The following is a 24,609-nucleotide window of genomic DNA, read 5'->3' as shown; positions in this document are numbered from 1 at the left end:
TATAGCCGAACGATCTCGGTAACGGCTCAACCGATTTAAATGAAATTTGGCACAAAGATAATCAGACCAATTCTAAATATTCTCGCGGAATTTTGTTCTCGCGGATTTTTTTATTCCCGCGGAAAAATTCCTCCAATTCCGTTCTCCTAGGGAGAACAATAATTGGGGAATAGGAATTTCGAATTTCCGAAGTCAGCTGTTTTGTCAATTGAAATTTCGTTGCACATTTCTTCTTTTGTTTAAAAAATTGAAAAGTTTAATTATTGTTGCAAATTTGTTGGAAATTAAGAAATAAAATATAAACAATGCACAGTATTTATAGCATTTCATGTGGTATTCACTGAAATGAGTAATGAATTGGGGGATTCAAGGGGTTGTGTAGCGCAATATATAGCTTCTCCAACCCAATTGTCAACCTCACCTTCGAGCGGCGAATCCCGTTTCACTAACAGACGAGGCTCTGGCGACCCCAAGCTCCTCATGGAACTTGGGGGTGTGGAGGGAGGGATGGCCTGAAGGTTTAATGTGGCCATATAAATCGTTCCCGAGATGGTCGGGCCAGCACCTTAATGGTGCTGTGTTACCGGAGCGTATCGGATCTGTATCCGACAAAGGACCATCACATCGATAACACTCCCCAAAACCTTCGGGGAGTAACTAATCGCTACAACAACAACAACAACAGTAATGAATTGGTGCCACAGCAACATCAACAGCGGAACATAAGAAGAAGACGGCCGCATAACACAAATCTGCCGGAGTTGCCTGCTTTCATTCAGCAAAGCAATTTTCTGGAGGCCAAGTTGAGTTGAATTCGTCCTTCGTCATATGCCAAAATCTATTTAAGCCTTATTAAAAAATCCTTGCGCAATTTCTGGATGGCTGCATCAAATATGTATACCAAGAGCTCTACCGTTGCTTATGATATACTTTTCGACTTAAAATAAAGAATATTGTGGTTGTAATTGTTGTATTATTGTGGTAGAATGTAAATACATATTTTAGCACAAATTTGTACAAATAAGTCTTCTTTCTTAAAATAACCAATTTCCTTTAACTATTTTGATGCATCCCCTTTAATTTAACTAGTGAAAAAACTCCTATGAAATGGCAGAGAAATCTCCTTCTCCCTCACGATCATAATATCTACTTTTCTCCATAACCGGTTTCCGCTTTTTCGAACATTGTTTAGAATAGGAGGAAAGGGAGAAGTGAAAAAACTCACAAGGAATTTTTATTTAGAATACGAGGAATGGGAGAAGGGAAAAAACTCGCACGGAATTTTCGTTTAGAATTGGGCTGAATGTGTCACCTTCTAAGACTTTCTAAATAAATTGCATGAGATATGCCGGTATCAAACGAAAGGTATTTCACTCCGCATTACAATAGTGATATTTTTGAGTAGGGTTGCCACCTATTCGAAAAAAAATTGCATAAGATATGCCGATATGGGTCTCAAACGAAAAGGAATTTCACTCCGCATTACAATAGGGACATTTTTGAGTAGGGTTGCCACCTATTCGAAATTAAAAAAAATTGCATGAGATATGCCGATATAGTTATCAAGGTATTTCACGGATTTTGCCTTGTCATTGGCGTACTACTCGTTGTAGAAAATCGCATTGTTTTAGGCCAAAGCCCACCACGATCAGTGGCATTCTGATCTATAGGTGGAAAGCAGGGATGAGATGTTGGCGCTCTGCACGATAAACTCGGACGCCCCACACGTATGGTAAGAAGCTGCCACAGTTCGGCAGGCCTTCCATCGTGAGCGCAGTAGTTGCAAACTGCGTCAACTGGCAGCCGATGGTAACATTGGCTTCCGACCACCACCTACCCATACTCCTCGAAAGGTCGAATTTATCATTTCTGAAAAACGTACTTTTCAACATCAAAAAAGAAAAGTGGGAAGACTACAAAACATGTACAAACGCTTTGCTGCCCTCCAAATACCATCTGATGCCCGTCAAGAGGAGCGTGCTTTCCCCAAGGTCATTTCAACGCGTCGGCCCGCTGGAAGAATCTGACGCACTTTCCAGAGGAGTCCACAACTCTAGCGAGGGAATGCGACCTTAAAACACAGCACGACCCTGCGACTCCAACGCTTCCCAAGGCCGTCGGTTCTATGTACCGGAGCGACTCGGGATTTTTCCCGACCAAGGACTGCCATTTCAGTGTAACCCCATTTAATTTGTTGCGTCCCTCCCACAAATTGTCATCCTCCCAGCAGCTCCTTGCAGCGGGACTGCTCCATATTCTCTTGCTCCGGGAAGGTATCGAACCCAATCCAGGTCCGTCTCCTGACCGCGGTCCTGAGAAATGGTTTTGCTGCATCTGCCGGAAATGAATCTTTTTAGGACGGTCATACTCTTGTCAGTGTGTCTCGTGTAAGGGATGGTTGCATCGGACAGGTTGTTCTGGGCTAGACCCCAAAACCAGACGTCCACATAACTTCTATAAATCTTTTGTGGCTCCTTGCTGTTCACGTCCCAGGACGTCCCGTAGTCTGCGCCTTAGCGCCCCCCCGCTGTTGCTCGCGCCCCACGGCGCCACCAACTCACACGGCTGCTCCCACTCATACCTACAATCTCCGTAGTAGAGTCGGGAGCAATGCCGAGCATCAGCCCCTGCCCCGTCTTCTTCCCCCCTGTTGTTGTTGTTGTTGTAGCGATTAGTTACTCCCCGAAGGCTTTGGGGAGTGTTATCGATGTGATGGTCCTTTGTCGGATACAGATCCGATACGCTCCGGTAACACAGCACCATTAAGGTGCTGGCCCGACCATCTCGGGAACGATTTATATGGCCACATTAAACCTTCAGGCCATCCCTCCCTCCCCACCCCCAAGTTCCCCCTCTTTTCCGGCAGCAATTGTGTAGGTCAGGGAAACAGATACGTTTGCGACATCCGCCCAATGCACCTCCTGCCATGGACGGTGCCACTTTCCAAGATGGTCTGGTCTCCGCGACGGCAACCCCCCGACGGGTTTCATTGCGCCATGTTGCCAAGCCGCATACCCAAATACACCGGGTACCCCAATGCCTACCCAAGGACGTCTAGTCCCAGGGCCTCAACAACAATCGCGTTCTGGCCTTCAACAACCCAGGCGTAGTCACCCGTCACTTACTCCCAGAGTGACGACGTCTCCCCCTATGCACTTCAGAATTCTTCAGTTAAACTGTAATGGATTAACTGGGAAGATCACGGAGATAGTCGACTTCATGAAGCGGCACAACATCGCATTGCTGCGATTCAAGAGACTAAACTCACAGCAAGATCTGCATTGCAGACCTGTTCTGGATATAATGTCCACAGAAAAGACCGCGAGAGCGGAAATGGAGGCGTTTATCATACACCACACTGTGCAATATCATATATTTGATCCCGACATTGACCGCAGGGACAGTGTCTTAGAACGTCAAGGATTATCTGTCCGGTCGAGCGATGCAAATCTAGAAATCATCAACATCTACATCCCTCCTGTCACCTGTTGCCACAGTGGATACCGCCCTGATATCAGCGGCGTACTGACTGGAAACAATAGCATTATCTTAGGCTATTTCAATGCCCATCACGATCTATGGCATTCAAACTTGCGGGTGGACAGTAGGGGTGAGATGTTAGTGGATCAAATAGAAGAAACGACGTTCTGCACTATAAACGGAGACACCCCCACACGTATGGTAGGAAGCTGTCAAAGTTTGCCGGATATTTCAATCGTGAGCGCAGAACTCGTAACTCGTAAACTGCGTCAACTGGCATCCGACCACCTGCCTATACTTAATTCGCTCGAGCGTCCCGCCGACTTCATCGTCGCAGAAAAACGCACTTTCATTAACTTTAAAAAAGGAAAATGGGACGAATACAAATCCTTTACAGACAACCGCTTTGCTGCCCTCCCTATCTCAACTGATGCCCGCCAAGGCGAGCGTGCTTTCCGCAAGGTCATTGAATCCGCCTCGGCTCGTTTCATTCCCGCCGGTAGAATTCCCGAAATTCGGCCCCACTTCCCGTCAGAGGCCGCAAGCTTAGCGAGAGGACGTGACCTTATAAGGCAGCTCGATCCCGGCGACCCCCAAATAAGGGATATAAACTAACGCATCAGATTGCTTGTGGATGAACATAAGGGGGCGAAATGGGAGGAGCACCTAAGCGGCTGTAACCTCTCTGCCGGTGTAGGTAAACTTTGGTCCACTGTAAAGTCCCTATCGAATCCGTCTAGGCACAATGACAGAGTTTCCATCGCCTTTGGCGACAATACATAATGCATTCTACGGACGAGAAAAATAGACGGAGGGCCAACAGGCACGCACGTAAACATAAGTTCAGCACGTCACTAATTACCATCACCGCCAAAGAGGTTGAGGATGCCATCGGTCATGCTAAACCATCCAAAGCAGTGGGCCCAGACGGCATAACCATGCCGATTCTTAAAAGCCTAGGGAAAGAGGGTTTCAAATACTTAGCACATGTCTTCAACCTGTCTAATTCCACCTTTGTCGTACCCGAAAAATGGAAAATGGCCAAGGTGGTCCCGGTACTAAAGCCTGGGAAACCAGCTAACACAGGAGAGTCATATCGCCCGATATCTCTCCTATCGCCAGTAGCCAAGACGCTTGAAGCCATTTTGCTCCCGCACTTCAAAGCAAATTTGCAGCTAGCCTGTCATCAGCATGGCTTTAGAAAACTCCATAGCACCACGACCGCGCTAAATGCCATTAGTACCCAGATAAATTGTGGTTTAAATCAGAAGCCGCACCATAGAACAGTACTCGTAGCGCTAGACCTATCAAAAGCTTTTGATACGGTCAACCATGGCACGTTACTGCAAGACTTGGAAGGGTCTACCCTTCCCCGATGTCTTAAAAGGTGGACCGCAATTTATGGGTGGTCGGCAGGCATCGGTGCAATTCAGAAACGAAATATCAAAGCCAAGAACAATTAAACAAGGGGTACCTCATGGTGGTGTCCTATCCCCACTTTTGTTAAATTTTTACATATCAAAACTACCTTCGCCACCAGAAGGAGTTACTATCGTTTCTTACGCCGATGACTGCAAATGACCACAGGTACGGGCCCAAAGATCGATGAGCTTTGCAACAGAATAAACGGCTACCTCCCTGATCTCTCCAGTTTTTTCGCCTCGCGAAACTTGGCATTATCACCGACTAAATCATCCGCGACCCTATTTACAACTTGGACGTCCCAAACGTCGACCATTTTGAACATCCACGTCGATGGCACTACGCTACCGACTATCCTACACCCCAAAATCTTGGGTGTGACGTTTGATCAGGATCTACATTTTGGCGAGCACGCAGCCGCAATTGTTCCGAAAATCCAGAGCCGTAATAAAATCCTCAAATCCCTTGCTGGCAGTAGTTGGGGAAAGACAAAGAAACGCTCATTACCACATACAAAGCAATCGGCCAGCAGTTTGCGTGCTACGCGTCCCCTATATGGTCGCCAAGCCTAAAAACTACCCACTGGAAGAAGCTACAGGCCTGCCAAAATACTGCGCTCAGAACCACCACGGGCTGTCTTCTTATGTCCCCAGAACACCATCTACATAATGAGGCGATAATACTCCCCATCAGGGAGAGAAATGAGGTGCTAACCAAACAGTTCCTGTTGAATACCCAGAAACCTGGGCATCCGAACAGACATCTGATTGATGAGGCAGCACCGCCCAGGGACTTAAGGAGTCATCTCCGTAAGCATTTTGAGGAAATACGACACCTGAAAACTCAGCCGTATGAAGCAAAAAAACACAAGCAGGTCTTTGGTGAACTCCACAAACAGGCGTCGGACCTTTATGTCGGGAATTGCCCAGTGAATTCAGTTCTCGGGGAACAGTACCCAAAACTTGCGGAAGAGAAACGCATACTCCCTAGGGAAACGCGAGTCACTCTGGCTCAACTTCGTTCTGGATACTGTAACAGGTTAAACTCTTACATATCCAGAATCAACCGCGACATACAAAATGTATGCCCCGCTTGCAATGTGTCCCCACATGACACCAACCATCTCTTTAATTGTAATGTGGAACCAACGCTTCTAACACCCCTTTCACTATAGTCCACCCCTGTCGAAACAGCAAGTTACCTTGGACTCCCGTTGGAGGATATTGATGACAATTTGTGATCGGTCGCAGCTATTAGGTTGGGCGAAACATTGCTACAACAACAACAGCAACAACAACCCCAACATAAGGGACATAAACCAATGCATCAGACAGCTTGAGGATAAACACAAGCGGGTTGAATGGGAGGGGAACTTTAGGAATTGTAACCTCTCTGCCGGTGTAGGTAAGCTATGGTCTATCGTAAAGTCCCTATCGAACCCGAATAAGGACAACGAAGAAATATCTACACCTTCGGCGACAATATGTAATGCATTCCACGATTAACAAAGCCAGACGGCGGGATAACAGACGCGCACAAAAGTATAAACAACAACTCGCCCCCAATTACCATCACCGCCAAAAGGTTGAAGATGCCATCGTTCATGCTAAACCATCTAAAGCAGCACGGCATAGCCATATGGATGCTTAAAAACTCGGCAAAGAGGGATTTAAATATCTAGCGCATGTCTTCAACCTGTCCTTGTCCACCTCCGGCATCTCCGAAAAATGGAAAATGGCCAGGGTGGTACCGCTATTAAAGCCTGGGAAACCAACCAACATAGGAGAATCTTATCATCCGATATCTCTCCCATCGCCAGTAGCCAAGACACTTGAAGCCATTCTGCTTCCCTATTTCACTGCAAGCTTGCGTCTTGCCAATCATAAGGAACGAACCATCTATACCCAGGCGAATTAAAAAAGGGGTACCAAAGGGTGGTGTCCTATCCCCGCTTTTGTTACATTTCTATATATCGAAGCTGCCTTCGCCTCCAGAAGGAGTTACCATTGCATTCTAGGCCGATGACTGCACAATAATGGCTACAGGATTCCGGCCATTCGTCGATGAGCTATGTAATAAATAAAACAGCTACCTCACTTATCTATCCAGTTTTTACGCCTCGCGAAACCTGACATTGTCACCGAATAAATCATCGGCGCCGTTATTCATATCATGGACATGGCAAATGTGACCATATAGGACATCCACGTCGATGGATGGAATTACCCTACCAACTGTCTTACACCCAAAAATACTGGGTGTGATGTTCGATCAAGATCGATATTTTGGCGAGCATGCAACCGCAATTGTACATAAAATCCAGCGCCGTAATGAAATCCTCAAATCTCTTGCCGGCAGCACTAGGGGTAAAGACAAAGAGACGCTCACTACCACTTACAAAGCAACTGGCCGGCCGCTTCCCCGATATATTAGCTAAACCTGAAGTTACTCACAGGAGAAAAATACAGGCCTGCCAAAACAAAGTGGGACGAGAGTAATCCCCATTAAATAGAAAAATGAAATGCTGAACAAACAGTTTCTGTTGAATACCTGAAAACCTGGGCATCTCAACAGACATCTGATCGAAGAGGCCCCACCTCTTAGGGGCTTAAGAAATCATCTCCGCAAGTATTATGAGGAAATACGGCACCTGAGAATTCAGCCGTATGTAGAAGAAAAACACACATGGTCCTCAGTGATATCCAAAAAGAGTCGTCGGATTGCCCGCCGAACCCCTTTCTTAAAGATAAATACTCGCGGCAAGTTTTTTTCCTAGGGAGACGCGTGTCAGTCTCGCTCAACTTAGATCTGGATAGTTTAACATGTTAAGCTCTTGTCTATCCAGAATCAACCCCGAAATACATAATGTATGTCCTGCTTGAAATGTGTCCCTATATGACACCAACCATCTCTTTAATTGCAATGTGGAGCCAATGCCTCCGATGGTAACCTCCCGCGATTATATTCTGACCCCCTATGTCTGTCGTAAGTACTTACTTACTTAATTGGCGCTTAACCGTCTAAACGGTTATGGCCGTCCAATAAGGCGCGCCAGTCGCTCCTTCGCTCCGCCAACCGGCGCCAATTGGTCACACCAAGAGAGTTTAAATCGTTTTCCACCTGGTTCTTCCAACGTAGTGGGGGCCGCCCTCTACCTCTGCTTCCATAGGTTTGTTCCGATAGAAACACTTTCTTGGCCGGAGCATCATCTTGCATTCGCATAACATGGCCTAGCCAGCGCAGCAGCTGCGTTTTAATTCGCTGGACTATGTGGATGTCTACGTATAGCTCGTACAGCTCATCATTAAATCTTCTTCGGTACTCGCCATCGCCAACGCGTAGAGGTCCATAAATCTTTCGAAGAACTTTTCTCTCGAACACTCCCAAAGCCGCTTCATCTGCTGTTGTCATGGTCCATGCTTTTGCCCCATATAGCAGGACGGGTACGATAAGTGACTTGTAGAGTATGATTTTCGTTCGCGGAGAGAGGACTTTACTTTTCAATTGCCTACCTAGTCCAAAGTAGCATTTATTGGCAAGATTGATTCTTCGCTGGATTTCAGTGCTGATGTCGTTGCTAGTGTTGATGCTGGTTCCCAAATAAACGAAGTCTTTTACTATTTCGAAATTATGACTGCCAACAGTTGCGTGGTTGCCAAGGCGCGTATACGCTGACTCTTTGCTCGATGACAGCAGGTACTTCGTTTTGTCCTCATTCACCATCAAACCCATCTTTACCGCTTCTTTTTCCAGTTTGGAGTAAGCAGAACTAACAGCGCGGGTGTTTAGGCCGATGATATCAATGTCATCAGCATATGCCAGTAATTGCACGCTTTTATAGAATATTGTTCCAGTGCGGTTAAGTTCTGCAGCTAGTATAATTTTCTCCAGCATCAAATTAAAGAAATCGCACGATAGGGGGTCACTCTGTCTGAAACCTCGTTTAGTTTCGAACGGCTCGGGGAGGTCCTTCCCAATTCTGACTGGGCTGATGGTGTTGCTCAACGTCATTTTGCACAGCCGTATAAGTTTTGCTGGGAAACCAAATTCAGACATAGCGGCATATAGGCAGCTCCTTTTCGTGCTGTCGAAGGCGGCTTTAAAGTCAACGAAGAAGTGATGTGTGTCGATTCTCTTTTCAGGGGTTTTTTCCAAGATTTGGCGCATTGTGAAAATCTGGTCTTATATGCGACATTAAGAAGGCTGATTCCACGATAGTTGGTGCATTTTGCAGTATACCCCTTCTTATGGACTGGGCAAAGAACACTTAGATTCCAATCGTCGGGCATGCACTCGTCCTCCCATATTTTGCGAAGAAGCTGCTGCATGCGCCTTACCAAATCCTCGCCGCCGTAATTGAATAGCTCCGCAGGCAATCCATCAGCGCCCACGGCCTTGTTGTTTTTCAATCTGGTTATTGCTATTCTAACTTCGTCATAATCGGGCGGGGGACATATATTCCATCATCATCGATTGCGGGATCGGGTTCGTCATCTCTGCTCGGTGAATCGCTGCCTCGAATTAGGAGAGCAGAGAAGTGTTCCCTCCATAATCTAAGCACTCTCTGGACATCAGTTACAAGGTCGCCGTTTTCGTTCCTACAGGAATTTGCCCCGGTCTTAAAACCTTCCGTCTGTCGCCGTATTTTTTGATAAAATTTTCGGGCGTTATTCCTGGTGGCTAGCAGCTCAAGTTCCTCGCAATCACGCCTTTCTGCTTCTGCTTTTTTCTTCCTGAAAAGGCGTCTCGTTTCTCTTTTCAACTCACGATAGCGTTCACACACTCTTCTTGTTGCGCTCGCTTTTTGTTCCTTGGCTTCAGCCGCGCTGAGGTGGGTGCGTATTTTAGCTGCAACGAGATAATGGTGCGAGTCGATGTTAGGTTCTCGGATCGTGCGCACATCTAAAACACTGGAGGCGTGCCGTCCGTCTATCACAACGTGATCGATCTGATTGCGAGTATTTCGATCAGGAGACAGCCATGTAGCTTTTTGTATCTTTTTATGCATTAACCTCGTGCTGGATATGACCATGTTTCGAGCACCGGTTAAATCAATCAGCCTCAGTCCGTTAGGAGAAGTTTCATTGTGTAGGCTGAACTTTCCTACTGTAGGGCCGAAAACACCTTCTTTGCCCACCTTGGCGTTAAAGTCGCCAAGCACGACTTTTATATCATGACGAGGGCAGCGCTCGTATGTGCGTTCTAATTGTTCATAAAAAGTGTCTTTCACCTCATTGTCTTTCTCCTCTGTCGGTGCATGAGCGCAGATGAATGACATATTAAACAAATTTGCTTTTATTCCGATAGCGGCGAGAAGCTCGTCCACAGGCGTGAACGCCAGAACTTGGCGCAAAGTCTCTCTCCCACCACGAATCCGACGCTGAAACTGCGCTTATTCGTATGGCCACCAATAGATGTCACAATGTTTGATCTTCTTACTTCCTTGCTTCGTCCAACGCATTTCTTGGATGGCGGTGATGTCAGATTTTGCTTTGACGAGGACATCAACCAGCCGGGCATCTGCACCAATCCATTCAGGGAGCGGACGTTCCAGGTGCATGCCATCAGTTCATTGTCCTTCAAACGTTTGCCGTGATCGTCATCAATAGAGAGTGTATTTATCCGAGGCTTGTTGGTATATTTTATTGGAGTATGGTTTTACGTGGCGGGTCCCAAGCCCAGCGCCCAACCCGCTCAGCGGGGGCGAAAATATTACTTGCACGTTTATATAGCCGCTTGCAGCCGCATCTAGAGGTGTACAGACGCTGCCGATAAGATCTCCCCGGGTAGCCCTTAAACCGATTATGTCAGAGTGGCCTAGCCAGGTTGTCGCCTTCTCACATTAGCTCTCCGCTAAACGGATGTTTAGCGGCTACCCAGAGGATACTTGGCCGCAAGCGACCGGCAGTAGTGAGCTGCTTGAACCGCATGCAAAAGAATCGCTCTGGCCATTCCCAGGTGAATGGCGGTCAGAAGCTTTCCCCACTTTCGTGGACTTCTACACACGGCTCCACCCTCCGGGTGCCTGTCGTAAGGGGCGACTAAAATACCGGATTCAAGGGGTTTGTGTAGCGCAGCCCTTTCAGGTTGCCAGCGCAATACATAGCTTCTCCAAACCCAATTGTCAACCTCACCTATCCGCGACGAGTTCTGTTTTACTAAAGGACGAGGCTCTGGCGAGAAGCTTGGGGGTGGGGAGGGAGGGATGGTCAGAAGGTTTAATGTGGCCATATAAATCGTTCCCGAGAGAGTCGAGCTAGCACCTTAATGGTGCTGTGTTACCGGAACGTACAGGATATGTATCCGGCAAAGGACCATCACATTGATAACATTCCCCAAAGCTTTCGGGGAGAAACCTTATCGCTACAACAACAGCAACAACATAGAACCTACCTGTGATCCACCCCGGTTGAAAGTGCTAGTTTCCTTGGACTTCCGTTAGAGGAGATTGATGACAATTTGTGAGTGGTTGCACCAATTGAATTGAACTGTTAACATAACAAAAACAAACCTCGTCTAGTCTGTTTTGATACCTGTACTGGTGTATATCTAAGAATCCTGGCAGGGCCGCCGAGAGAAAATCCGGGCCCCCATACTAAAATGAACATATTCTCAAAATCAAAATTACCATCTTTTACATATTTATATGCATTTGTATATACATGTATATTTAAGCGTATACATGCATACATGTATATTATATTCAATGCATATATAGTTACGAACTTTAATTTATCTACGCATTCATTCAGAACAACATACGAGTAAACTAGCCTTTACCCGCGGCCCCGTCCGCAAGGAGACGTTTAAATATATGGGCTATTCGCGTTAGCCTGCTTATCAAGTTATCTGTTTAAAATTTTCTGTCTAATGCATTTTATTTTTTTAATTGAGTAAAAAAAAAGAACTTAATGAGCTGATAACCTTATAGGATGCCAAATGATCCCGAAATTATCCAGAAAAAGCTACGAAATGACCCCCACGCTATCGCGGACGGATCCCGAAAACCATCCAGAAATGCCAAAAAAACCAGAAATGACAACGGCACGATTCTAGACGTATCCAGAGAACCACACAGAAATGATCCCTGAAGGTGTTCCAAAATGATCCCGAAAAGGTTCCGAAATGACCCTGACGGGCTCCCGGGCGGATCTCAAAAACCATCCAGAAAATATCCAGGAAGGGTCCCTAAATTATCCCGACATACTCCAGAAAAAGTTCCGAAATGGCTCCGAGGGGATCCACGACGGATCGCGAGAACCATACAGAAATGATTCCGGAAGGATCCCAAAATGATCCCGAAATAGTTCGGAAATGACCCAGATGGGATCCCGCACAGATCCAGAAATGATCCCGGAAGGGTGCAAAAACTATCCCGGAAAAGTAACAAAAAATCCCGAAATGGCTCCTACGGCATCCCGGACGGATCCAGAAATGATCTCGGAAGGGTCCCCAAATGATCCCAAAATGGTCCCGAAATGACCCTGATGGATCCGGCAAACCATCAAGAAATTATGCCGAAAGTGTCCCAAAATGATCCCGAAATAATACAGAAAAAGTTACGAAACGACCCCTAGAGGATCCCCAAATGATCCCGTATTAGCCCCGAAAAGGTCCCGAAATAACCCCGACGGGATCCCGTAAAAATCCCGAAAACCATCCAGAAATAATGCCGGAAGGGATCCCAAATGATTCCGACAAAGGCCCGCATTGATTCCGACGGGATCCCGAACGGATACCGAAAATCATCCAGAAGTGATGCGGGAAAGGACCTCAAATGATCACCTAATAGTCCCGAAATTACCCTTAAGGGGCCCTGGACGGATCCCGTAAACCATCCATAAATGATGCCAAAAGGGTTCCCAAATGATCCCGTATTAGTCGCGAAAAAGTTCCGAAATGACCCCGACGGGATCCCGGACGGATCCCGAAAACCATCCAGAAATGATGCCGGAAGAGCCTCCAAATGATCCCGAAAAGTTCCCCAAATGACTCCGATGAGATCCCGGACGGATACCGAAAACCATCCAGAAATGATGCCGGTAGGTACCCCAAATGATCCCGAAAGGGCCCCGAAATTACCCCGTCCGGATCCCGGACGGATCCCGAAAACTATCCAGAAATGATGTCGAAAGGATCCCCAAATGATCCCGCATTGGTCGAGAAAAAGTCCCGAAATGACCCCTACGGGATCCCGGACGGATCCCGAAAACCATTCAGAAATGATGCCGGCAGAGCCCCCAAATGATCCCGAAAAAGTCCCCAAATGGCCCCGACATACTCCAGAAAAAGTTCCGAAATGGCTCCTACGGCATCCTGGACGGATCCAGAAATGATCTCGGAAGGGTCCCCAAATGATCCCAAAATGGTCCCGAAATGACCCTGATGGATCCGGCAAACCATCAAGAAATTATGCCGGAAGGGTCCCCAAATGATCCCGAAATAAAACAGAAAAAGTCACGAAACGACCCATAGAGGATCCCCAAATGATCCCGTATTAGCCCCGAAAAGGTCCCGAAATAACCCCGACGTGATCCCGGACAAATCCCGAAAACCATCCAGAAATGATGCCGGAAGGGATCCCAAATGATTCCGAAAAAGTCCCGCAATGATTCCGACGGGATCCCGAACGGATACCGAAAATCATCCAGAAGTGATGCCGGAAAGGTCCTCAAATTATCACCTAATAGTCCCGAAATTACCCTTAAGGGATCCTGGACGGATCCCGTAAACCATCCAGAAATGATCCCGATATAGTCCCGAAGAAGTCCCGAAAGGACCCTGACGGGATCGCGAACGCATCCCTAAATGATCCTGACGGGATCCCGGACAGATCCCGAAATCTATCCAGAAATGATCTTGGGAGGGACCCCAAATCATCCCGAAAAAGTTCCGCAATGAATCCGACGGGATCCTGAACGGATACCGAAAACCATCCAGAAGTGATGCCGGAAAGGTCCTCAAATGATCACCTAATAGTCCCAAAATGACCCTAACGGCATCCCGGACTGATCCCGAAATCCATCCAGAAATGATCTTGGGAAGGTCCCAAAATGATCCCGAAATAGTATCGGAAAAGTCCAGAAATTACCCTGACGGGTTCCCGGACGAATCCTGAAAGCCACCCTTAAATGATCCCGAAAAAGTCCCGAAATGACCCTGACGGGACCCCGAAAGGATCCCGAAAACTATCCAGAAATGATGTCGGAAAGGTCCTCAAATGATCTCCTAATAGTTCCGAAAAGACACTGACGGGATCCCGAACGGATCCCGACAACTATCTAGAAATGATGCCGAAAGGGCCCGCAATCCCTTATTAGTCGAGAAAAAGTCCCGAAATGACCCCGACGGGATCCCTGATGAATCCCAAAAACCATCCAGAAATGATGCCGGAAGGGACCCAAATGATCCCAAAAAAGTCCCGCAATTATTCCGACGGGATCCTGAACGGATACCGAAAACCATGCAGAAGTGATGCCGGAAAGGTCCTCAAATGAACACCTAATAGTCCCGAAATGACCCTGACGGCATCCCGGACAGATCCCGAAATCCATCCAGAAATGATCTTCGGAGGGTCCCAAAATGATCCCGAAATAGTCTCGGAAAAGTCCAGAAATTACCCTGACGGGATCAAGGACGAATCCTGAAAACCAATCTTAAATGTTGCCGAAAAAGTCCCGAAATGACCCTGATGGGACCCCGAAAACTATCCTGAAATTATTCCGGAAAGGTCCTCAAATGATCTCCTAATAGTTCCGAAAAGACCCTGCGGGATCCGTTCGGGACAACTATCCAGAAATGATATAGAAACGGACCGCAAATTATCCCGTATTAGTCGAGTAAAAGCCCCGAAATGACCCCGACGGGATGCAGGACGAATCCCAAAAACCATACAGAAATGATGCCGGAAGGGACCCCAAATGATCCCGAAAAAGTCCCGCAATTATTTCGACGGGATCCTGAACGGATACCGAAAACCATCCAGAAGTGATGCCGGAAAGATCCTCAAATGATCACCTAATTGTCCCAAAATGACCCTGACGGCATCCCGGACAGATCCCGAAATCCATCCAGAAATGATCTTGGGAAGGTCCCAAAATGATCCCGAAATAGTCCCGAAATGACCGTGATGGGATCCCGAAAGGATTCCGAAAACTATCCAGAAATGATGCCGGAAAGGTCCCCAAATGATCCCCTAATAGTCCCGAAATGACCGTGACGAGATCCCGAACGGATCCCGACAACTATCCAGAAATGATGCCGAAAGGGTCCGCAAATGATCCCGTATTAGTCGAGAAAAAGTGCCGAAATGACCTCGACGGGATCCCGGACGACTCCCAAAAACCATCCAGAAATGATGCCGGAAGGGACACCAAATGATCCCGAAAAAGTCCCGCAATTATTTCGACGGGATCCTGAACGGATACCGAAAACCATCCAGAAGTGATGCCGGAAAGGTCCTCAAATGATCCCCTAATAGTCCCGATATTACCCTGATGGGATCCCGGACGGATCCCGAAAACCATGCCGAAAGGGTTCCCAAATGATCCCGTATTAGTCGCGAAAAAGTCCAGAAATGACCACGACGGGATCCCGGACGGATCCCGAAAACCATCCAGAAATGATGCCGAAAGGGTTCCTAAATGATCCCGTATTAGTCGCGAAAAAGTCCCGAAATTACCCCCACGAGATCCCGGACGGATCCCGAAAACCATCCAGAAATGATGCCGGAAGAGCCCCCAAATGATCCCGAAAAAGTCCCCAAATGACCCCGACGAGATCCCGGACGGATCCCGAAAACCATCCAGAAATGATGCCAGAAGAGCCCCCAAATGATCCCGAAAAAGTTCCCAAATGACCCCGACGAGATCCGGGACGGATCCCGAAAACCATCCAGAAATGATGACGAAAGGGTTCCCAAATGATCCCGTATTAGTCGCGAAAAAGTCCCGAAATGACCCCGATGGGATCCCGGACGGATCCCGAAAACCATTCAGAAATGATGCCGGAAGAGCCCCCAAATGATCCCGAAAAAGTCCCCAAATGACCCCGACGAGATCCCGGACGGATCCCGAAAACCATCCAGAAATGATGCCGAAAGGGTCCCCAAATGATCCCGTATTAGTCGCGAAAAAGTCCCGAAATGACCCCGACGGGATGCCGGACGAATCCCGAAGACCATCCAGAAATGATGCCTAAAGGGACCCAAAATAACCCCGAAAAAGTCCCGTAATGATCCCGGCAACCATCAAGAATTTATCTCTCGAAGGTAGGCAAATGATCCCGAAAGTACCCCGACGTGATCCCGGACGGATCCCGAAAACCATCCAGAAATGATGCCGGAAGGGTCCCCAAATGATCGCGAAATAATCCCGAAATGATTCCGGAATAGTCCCGAAAATGTCCCAAAATAACCCCGACGGGATCCCGGACGGATCCCGAAAACTATACAGAAATGATCCCGGAAGGGTCCCAAAATGATCCCGAAATAGTCCCGAAAAAGTCCCGAAATTACCCCGACGGGATCCCGGACCGATCCCGAAAACCATCCAGAAATGATCCCGGAAGGGTCTCCATATGAGGTGAAGCTAATTATAAAACCATGTTAATAAGGCAGCGGGCGCAGGAGCGAATGAAAAGTTACATAGAAACATACAGGTAAAGCTAATAAAAGCGTGCTAATAAAAACAATTGAAGGAGGGTGGATGGCGGGGGTAAAAGGAAAGGACCACTGATCGTTCCTCCAAAATTGTCTAGATCTCGATCTGTATGTGCCAGATACCAAAAACTATTGATTTAGGAGAAAATTTATATTGAGTTATAACAATTTATAGATTTTACACCAGAGGGGGTGATAAAGGGGGGAAGGGGGCGAAGGGTGTCACTGCTTACTTTGTAAGCTCTCGACTTATTTGACCCCTTGAGTCTGTGATATTGGTGAAGGCCAGGAAACGTAAAGTTATAATGTGTAGAAAATATTAGAAAGTAATTGTTCGAAGAGGTCGTGGGACCCCCACCCCTCTTTCCATATTCGAAAAAAATTTCGCTAGTAGACTACTGTCTGTGTCCCAAATTTCATCAAAATCCGTGTAGCCATTCTGACGTGATTCAGTCGGAAAGACGAAAAAATATAATAATTAAATTATAACTGTTCCTAGGGGGCGGGGACCACGCCCCTTTTCAAAAATATATAGCTAGTAGATCCTTCTAGACTATTGGCTATATGTGTGCAAAATTTCATACAAATCGGTTCAGCCGTTCTTGCGTTAATGAGTCACAAAGACAAACGTCTGGACAAACATCCAAACATCCAAACATCCAAACATCTTAACATCCAAACTTTCCCATTTATAATATACTAGCCTTTACCCGCGGCCCCGTCCGCAAGGAGAAAATGAAATATGTGGGCTATTCACGTTAGCCTGCTTATAAAGTTATCTGTTTAAAATTTTTTTTCTGTCTAATGCATTTTATTTTTGTAATTGAGTAAAAAAAAGAACTTTATGAGCTGATAACCTGATAGGATCCCAAAATGATAACGAAATTATCCAGAAAAAGCCACGAAATGACCCCGACGCTATCGCGGACGGATCCCGAAAACCATCCAGAAACGCCCCGGAAGTGTTTCCAAAAGTTCCCGAAGTAGTCCCAAAAAAACCCGAAATGACAACGACACGATTCTAGACTTATCCAGATAACCACACGGAAATGATGCCTGAAAGGTACCAAATTGATCCCGAAATAGTCCCGAAAAAGTTCCGAAATTACCCTGACGGGCTCCCGGACGGATCTCAGAAACCATCCAGAAAATATCCAGGAAGGGTCCCTAAATTATCCCGACTAACTCCAGAAAAAGTTCCGAAATGGCTCCGAGGGGATCCACGATGGATCGGGAAAACCATACAGAAATGATTCCGGAAGGATTCCAAAATGATCCCGAAATAGTCCGGAATTGACCCAGATGGGATCCCGCACAGATCCAGAAATGATCCCGGAAGGGTGCAAAAACTATCCCGGAAAAGTAACAAAAAATCCCGAAATGGCTCCTACGGCATCCCGGACGGATCCAGAAATGATCTCGGAAGGGTCCCCAAATGATCCCAAAATGGTCCCGAAATGACCCTGATGGATCCGGCAAACCATCAAGAAATTATGCCGAAAGGGTCCCAAAATGATCCCGAAATAATACAGAAAAAGTCACGAAACGACCCCTAGAGGATCCCCAAATGATCCCGTATTAGCCCCGAAAAGGTCCCGAAATAACTCCGACGGGATCCCGGACAAATCCCGAATTCCATCCAGAAATGATCTTGGGAAGGTCCCAAAATGATCCCGAAATAGTCTCGGAAAAGTCCAGAAATTACCCTGACGGGTTCCCGGACGAATACTGAAATGATTCCGAAAAAGCCCCGAAATGACCCTGACGGGATCCCGAAAGGATTCCAAAAACTATCCAGAAATGATGCCGGAAAGGTCCTCAAATGATCCCCTAATAGTTCCGAAATGACCGTGACGGGATCCCGAACGGATCCCGACAACTATCCAGAAATTATGCCGAAAGGGTCCGCAAATGATCCCGTATTAGTCGAGAAAAAGTCCCGAAATGACCCCGACGGGATCCCGGACGAATCCCAAAAACCATCCAGAAATGATGCCGGTAGGTATATCAAATGATCCCGAAATAATCCCGAAATGACCTCGTCGGCATCCCGGACGGATACCGAAAATTATCCAGAAATGATGCCGGAAAGGTCCACAAATGATCCCCTAATAGTCCCGAAATTACCCTGATGGGATCCCGGACGGATACCGAAAACCATCCAGAAATGATGCCGGAAGAGCCCCCAAATGATCCCGAAAAAGTCCCCAAATGACCCCGACGATATCCCGGACGGATCCCGAAAACCATCCAGAAATGATGCCGGAAGAGCCCCCAAATGATCCCGAAAAAGTCCCCAAATGACCCCGACGAGATCCCGCACGGATCCCTAAAACCATCCAGAAATGATGGCGGAAGAGCCCCAAATGATCCCGAAAAAGTCCCCAAATGACCCCGACATACTCCAGAAAAGGTTCCGAAATGGCTCTGAGGGAATCAACGACGGATCGCGAAAACCATACAGAAATGATTCCGGAAGGATCCCAAAATGATCCCGAAATAGTCCGGAAATGACCCAGATGGGATCCCGCACAGATCCAGAAATGATCCCGGAAGGGTCCAAAAACTATCCCGGAAAAGTAACAAAAAATCCCGAAATGGCTCCTACGGCATCCCGGACGGATCCAGAAATGATCTCGGAAGGGTCCCCAAATGATCCCAAAATGGTCCCGAAATGACCCTGATGGATCCGGCAAACCATCAAGAAATTATGCCGGAAGGGTCCCCAAATGATCCCGAAATAAAACAGAAAAAGTCACGAAACGACCCCTAGAGGATCCCCAAATGATCCCGTATTAGCCCCAAAAAAGTCCCAAAATGACCCTGACGGGATCCCGAAAGGATTCCGAAAACAATACAGAAATGATGCCGGAAAGGTCCTCAAATGATCCCCTAATAGTCCCGAAATGACCGTGACGGGATCCCGACAACTATCCAGAAATGATGCCGAAAGGGTCCGCAAATGATCCCGTATTAGTCGAAAAAAAGTCCCGAAAGGACCACGACGGGATCCCTGACGAATCCCAAAAACCATCCAGAAATGATGCCGGTAGGTATCCCAAATGATCCCGAAATAGTCCCGAAATGATCTCGTCGGCATCCCGGACGGATCCCGAAAATTATCCAGAAATGATGCCGGAAAGGTTCCCAAATGATCCCCTAATAGTCCCGAAATTACCCTAATGGGATCCCGGACGGATCCCGAAAACCATCCAGAAATGATGCCGAAAGGGTTCCCAAATGATCCCGTATTAGTCGGGAAAAAGTCCCGAAATGACCCCGACGGGATCCCGGACGGATCCCGAAAACCATCCAGAAATGATGCCGAAAGGGTTCCCAAATGATCCCGTATTAGTCGCGAAAAAGTCCCGAAATGACCCCGACGGGATCCCGGACGGATCCCGAAAACCATCCAGAAATGATGCCGGATGAGCCCCAAAATGATCCCGAAAAAGTCCCCAAATGACCCCGACGAGATCCCGGACGGATCCCGAAAACTATCCAGAAATGATGTCGGAAGAGCCCCCAAATGATCCCGAAAAAGTCCCCAAATGACCCCGACGATATCCCGGACGGATCCCGAAAACCATCCAGAAATGATGCCGGAAGAGCCCTCAAATGATCCCGAAAAAGTCCCCATATGACCCCGACGAGATCCCGCACGGATCCCGAAAACCATCCAGAAATGATGCCGGAAGGGTCCCCAAATGATCGCGAAATAGTCCCGAAATGATTCCGGAATAGTCCCGAAAATGTTTCAAAATAACCCCGACGGGATCCCGGACGGATCCCGTAAACTATACAGAAATGATCCCGGAAGGGTCCCAAAATGATCCCGAAATAGTCCCGAAAAAGTCCCGAAATTACCCCGGCGTAATCCCGGACCGATCCCGAAAACCATCCAGAAATGATCCCGGAAGGGTCTCGATATGACCCTTACGGGATTACAAATAAGGTGAAGCTAATTATAAAACCATGTTAATAAGGCAGCAGGCGCATTGGAGCGAATAAAAAGTTAGATAGAAACATACAGGTAAAGCTAATAAAAGCGTGCTAATAAAAACAATTGATGGAGGGCGGATGGCGAGAGTAGAGGAGAGGACCACTGATCGTTCCTCCAAAATTGTCTAGATCTCGTTCTGTATGTACCAGATACCAAAAACTATTGATTTAGGAGAAAATTTAGATTGAGTTATAACAATTTATGGATTTTACACCAGAGGGGGAGATAAAGGGGGGCGGGCGGAGGGTGTCACTGCTTACTTTGTAAGCCCTCGACTTATTTGACCCCTTGAGTCTGTGATATTGGTGAAGGCCAGTATACGTAAAGTTATAATGTGTAAAAATTATGAAAAATAATTTCTCGAAGGGTCGTGGGACCCCCACCCCTCTTTCCATGTTCGAAAAAAATTTCGCTAGTAGACTACTGTCTGTGTCCCAAATTTCATCAAAATCCGTGTAGCCATTCTGGCGTGATTCAGACGCAAAGACGAAAAAATATAATAATTAAATTATAACTGTTCCTAGGGGGCGGGGACCACGCCCCTTTTGAAAAATATATAGCTAGTAGATCCTTCTAGACTATTGGCTATATGTGTGCAAAATTTCATCCAAATCGGTCCAGCCGTTCTTGCGTTATTGAGTCACAAAGACAAACGTCTGGACAAACATCCAAACATCCAAACATCTTAACATCCAAACTTTCCCATTTATAATATACTAGCCTTTACCCGCGGCCCCGTCCGCAAGGAGAAAATGAAATATATGGGCTATTCACGTTAGCTTGCTTATCAAGTTATCTGTTTAAAAATTATTTTTGTCTAATGTATTTTATTTTTGTAATTTAGTAAAAAAAAGATCTAAATGTGCTGATAACCTGATAGGATCCCCAAATGATCACGAAATTTTCCAGAAAAAGCCACGAAATGACCCCGACGATATCGCGGACGGATCCCGAAAACCGCGGAAGGGTCTCCAAAAGTTCCCGGAATAGTCCCAAAAACCCGAAATGACGACGACACAATTCTAGACTGATCCAGAGAACCACACAGAAATGATCCGTGAAGGGTACCAAAATGATCCCGAAATAGTCCCGGAAAAGTTCCGAAATGACCCTGACGGCCTCCCGGACGGATCTCAAAAACCATCCAGAAAATATCCAGGAAGGGTTCCTAAATTATCCTGACATACTCCAGAAAAGTTCCGAAATGACCCCGAGGGGATCCACGACGGATCGCGAAAACCATACAGAAATGATCCCGGAAGGGTCCCACAACTATCCCGAAAAAGTAACAAAAATATCTCGAAATTACTCCTACGGCATCACGGACGTATCCAGAAATGACCTCGGAAGGGTCCCCAAATGATCCCAAAATTGTTCCGAAATGACCCTGATGGACCCGGCAAACCATCAAGAAATGATGCCGGAAGGGTCCCCAAATGATCCCGAAATAATACAGAAAAAGTCTTGAAATTACCCCTAAAGGGTTCTCAAATGATCACGAAATAGTCCCGAAAAAGTTCCGAAATTACCCCGATGGGTTCCCGTACAGATCCCGAAAACTATCCAGAAATGATGCCGGAAAGGTCCTCAAATAATCAGATGATCGCCTAATAGTCCCGAAATGACCCTGATGGGATCCCGGACGGATCCCTAAAGCTATCCAGAAATTATGCCCTGAAATTACCCCGACGGTATCCCGAAAACCATCCAGAAATGATGCCGGGAGGGACCCCAAAAAATCCCGAAAAAGTCAGGAAGGGATCCCGGACGGATACCGAAAGCCATCCAAAAATGATGCCGGTAGGTACCCCAAATGATCCCCAAAAAGTCCCCAAATGACCCCGACGGGATCCCGGACGGATACCGAAAACCATCCAGATAGGATGACGGAAAGGTCCTCAAATGATCCCCTAATAGTCCCGAAATTACCCTCACGGGATCCAGGACGGATCCCGAAAACCATCCAAAAATGATGCCGGAAGGGACACCAAATGATCCCGAAAAAGTCCCGAAATGACCCCGACGGGATCCCGGACGGATACCGAAAACCATCCAGATAGGATGCCGGAAAGGTCTACAAATGATCCCCTAAAAGTCCCGAAATTACCCTCTCGGGATCCCGGACGGATCCCGAAAACCATCCTAAAATGATGCCGGAAGGGAACCCAAATGATCCCGAAAAAGTTCCAAAATGACCCCGGACGGATCCCAAAAACCATCCAGAAATGATGCCGGTAGGTACCCCAAATGACATCGAAAAAGTCCCAAAATAAACCCGACGCGATCCCGGACGAATCCCGAAAACCATCCAGAAATGATGCCGGAAGGGAACCCAAATGATCCCGAAAAAGTCCCAAAATGACCCCGACGAACACCTAAAAGGTTCCGAAATGACCATGACTGGCTCCCGGGCGGATCTCAAAAACCATCCAGAAAATATCAAGGAAGGGTCCCTAAATTATCCCGACATACTCCAGAAAAAGTTCCGAAATGGCTCCGAGGGGATCCACGACGGATCGCGGAAACCATACTGAAATGAACCCGGAAGGGTCCCAAAATGATCCCGAAATAGTCCGGTAATGACCCAAATGGGATCCCGCACAGATCCAGAAATGATCCCGGAAGGCTCCAAAAACTATCCCGGAAAAGTAACAAAAAATCCCGAAATGGCTCCTACGGCATCCCGGACGGATCCAGAAATGATCTCGGAAGGGTCCCCAAATGATCCCAAAATGGTCCCGAAATGATCCTGATGGATCCGGCAAACCATCAAGAAATTATGCCGGAAGGGTCCCCAAATGATCCCGAAATAATACAGAAAAAGTTACGAAACGACCCCTAGAGGATCCCCAAATGATCCCGTATTAGCCCCGAAAAGGTCCCGAAATAACCCCGACGGGATCCCGAACAAATCCCGAAAACCATCCAGAAATAATGCCGGAAGGGATCCCAAATGATTCCGACAAAGTCCCGCATTGATTCCGACGGGATCCCGAACGGATACCGAAAATCATCCAGAAGTGATGCCGGAAAGGTCCTCAAATGATCACCTAATAGTCCCGGAATTACCCTTAAGGGGCCCTGGACGGATCCCGTAAACCATCCAGAAACGATCCCGATATAGTCCCGAAGAAGTCCCGAAATGACCTAGACGGGATCTCGAACGCATCCCTAAATGACCCTGACGGGATCCCGGACAGATCCCGAAATCTATCCAGAAATGATATTGGGAGGGACCCCAAATGATCCCGAAAAAGTCTCGGAAAAGTCCAGAAATTACCCTGACGGGTTCCCGGATGAATCCTGAAAGCAATCCTTAAATGATCCCGAAAAAGTCCCGAAATGACCCTGACGGGTCCCCGAAAGGATCCCGAAAACTATCCAGAAATGATGCCGGAAAAGTCCTCAAATGATCTCCTAATAGTTCCGTAAAGACCCTGACGGATCCCGAACGGATCCCGGCAACTATCCAGAAATGATGCCGAAAGGGCCCGCAAATGATCCCATATTAGTCGAGAAAAAGTCCCGAAATGACCCCGACGTGATGCCGGACGAATCCCAAATACCATTCAGAAATGGTGCCGGAAGGGACCCCAAATGATCCCGAAAAAGTCCCGCAATTATTCCGACGGGATCCTGAACGGATACGGCAAGGTCCTCAAATGATCACCTAATAGTCCCAAAATGACCCTGACGGCATCCCGGACAAATTCCGAAATCCTTCCAGAAATGATCTTGGGAAAGTCCCAAAATGATCCCGAAATAGTCTCGAAAAGTCCACAAATTACCCTGACGGGTTCCCGGACGAATCCTGAAAGTCATCCTTAAATGATCCCGAAAAAGTCCCGAAATGACCCTGACGGGATCCCGAAAGGATTCCGAAAACTATCCAGAAGTGATGCCGGAAAGGTCCTCAAATGATCACCTAATAGTCCCAAAATGACCCTGCCGGCATCCCGGACAGATCCCGAAATCCATCCAGAAATGATCTTGGGAAGGTCCCAAAATGATCCCGAAATAGTCCCGAAATGACCGTGACGGGATC

At 47.2% G+C, this 24,609-nt stretch overlaps 1 protein-coding gene and 1 pseudogene across 1 annotated transcript in view; one reads left to right on the top strand and one right to left on the bottom strand.

The window, feature by feature from the left end:
- The window catches only part of LOC137254602 (cilia- and flagella-associated protein 52), a 51,668-nt gene that overhangs the window by 349 nt on the left and 26,710 nt on the right, over window positions 1-24,609 (top strand). The gene's annotated exons all lie outside the window — the stretch shown is intronic.
- LOC137254370 (craniofacial development protein 2-like) lies at window positions 1,573-10,542 on the bottom strand (annotated as a pseudogene).

The sequence above is a fragment of the Eurosta solidaginis genome, chromosome 5 (genome assembly GCF_040869045.1).
Source record: "Eurosta solidaginis isolate ZX-2024a chromosome 5, ASM4086904v1, whole genome shotgun sequence".
In the NCBI taxonomy this organism is placed as follows: Eukaryota; Metazoa; Arthropoda; class Insecta; order Diptera; family Tephritidae; genus Eurosta; species Eurosta solidaginis.
Note: the sequence above shows the minus strand (reverse complement) of the source record. Positions and strands in the feature narration are given on the sequence as shown.